Consider the following 2,059-nt stretch of genomic DNA (forward strand, 5'->3'; position numbering starts at 1 on the left):
CATCAGAAATAGGAGGCAAAGTATCATCAAAGAAAATTTTCTCCTCAATGCTTGGGGGACTAAAAATATCATGAAAACCAGCTTCCCCAAGCTTAGAACTTTCTATATCATTATCAACAATGGTGTTCAAAGCGTTCATACTAATATTACTACCGGCATGCAAAGAAGATTTCATAGGTTTTTTAATTTTCGCATCAAACAATCCATGTTTTAAATCGGGAAATAGAATAAGAAGCTCACTCTTGTACATTATGCCAAACTAGTGTAAACAAGAAACAACAAGATGCAATTGCGGGATCTAAAGGAAATAGCTTTGAGCACACACACAACGGCGCCGAGAAAAATACTTTACCGAGACCGTAGTATGAGAGCCTTTTACCTTTCCTCCCGGCAACGGCGCCGAGAAAAGTGCTTGATGTCTACGGGAGCTTCTATTCTTGTAGGCAGTGTTGGGCCTCCAAGAGCGAGAGGTTTGTAGAACAGCGACAAGTTTCCCTTAAGTGGATACCCAAGGTTTATCGAACTCGGGGAGGAAGAGGTCAAAGATATCCCTCTCATGCAACCACTGCAACCACAAAGCAAGAAGTCTCTTGTGTCCCCAACACACCTAATAGGTGCACTAGTTCGGCGAAGAGATAGTGAAATACGAGGTGGTATAAATAAGTATGAGCAGTAGCAACGGTGCCGAGAAAAGTGCTTGGCGTGTAGTTGATGGTGGTGGTATTGCGGCGGTAGTAACGCGATAAAACGGTAAACAAGCGGTAGTAACTCGGCGGTAGTAACGCAGCGGTAGTAAACAAGCGGTAGTAACTCAGCGGTATTTAGGAACAAGGCCTAGGGATTACACTTTCACTAGTGGACACTCTCAACATTGATCACATAACGAGAATAGATAAATGCATACTCTACACTTTTGTTGGATGATGAACACATTGCGTAGGATTACACGAACCCTCAATGCCGGAGTTAACAAGCTCCACAATAATGCTCATGTTTAAGTAACCTTTAGTGTAAGATAGATCAACGCTACTAAACCAAGTACTAGCATAGCATGCACCTCTGTCACCTTCATGCATATGTAGGAGGAATAGATCACATCAATATTATCATAGCAATAGTTAACTCCATAATCTACAAGAGATCATGATCATAGCACAAACCAAGTACTAACACGGTGCACGCGCTTGTCACCTTTGCACACATGCGGGAGGAATAAACTACTTTAATAACAAATCACTAGAGTAGCACATGGATAAATTGTGATACAACATGCTGCAATCTTAAAGAGATATAAATAAGCACCTCACTATGCCATTCAATGAGTAAGTATTCTGTGAAATCTAGCCTAAGAGACCCACACGGTGCACACACTCGTCACCTTTACACACGTGGGACGAGGAGTCTCCGGAGATCACATAAGTAAAACTCACTTGACTAGCATAATGACATCTAGATTACAAGCATCATCATATGAATCTCAATCATGTAAGGCAGCTCATGAGATTATTGTATTGAAACTACATAGGAGAGAGATGAACCACATAGCTACCGGTACGGCCCGAGCCTCGATGGAGAACTACTCCCTCCTCATGGGAGCAGCAGCGGTGATGAAGATGGCGGTGGAGATGGCAGCGGTGTCGATGGAGAAGCCTTCCGGGGGCACTTCCCCGCTCCGGCGGCGTGCCGGAACAGAGATCCTGTCCCCCAGATCTTGGCTTCGCGATGGCGGCGGCTGCGGCGGGTTTACGTAGGTTTCGTCAATTGGTATCGGGTTTTCGATCCGGGGGCTTCTTATAGGCGAAGAGGCGGCGCGGGAGGGTCGAAGGGCGGGCCACACCCTAGGGCGGCGCGGCCCCCTCAGGCCGCGCCGGGGTGTGGTGTGGTGGCCCCGTGGCTCCCCTGCGGTCCTTCCGGGTGTTCTGGATGCTTCGGGTGAAAATAGGAACTTTGGCGTTGATTTCGTCCGATTCCGAGAATATTTCGTTACTAGGATTTACGAAACCAAAAACAGCGAGAAAACGAGGAGCGGCACTTCGGCATCTTGTTAATAGGTTAGTTC

This window comes from Lolium rigidum, chromosome 3, assembly GCF_022539505.1.
Source record: "Lolium rigidum isolate FL_2022 chromosome 3, APGP_CSIRO_Lrig_0.1, whole genome shotgun sequence".
In the NCBI taxonomy this organism is placed as follows: Eukaryota; Viridiplantae; Streptophyta; class Magnoliopsida; order Poales; family Poaceae; genus Lolium; species Lolium rigidum.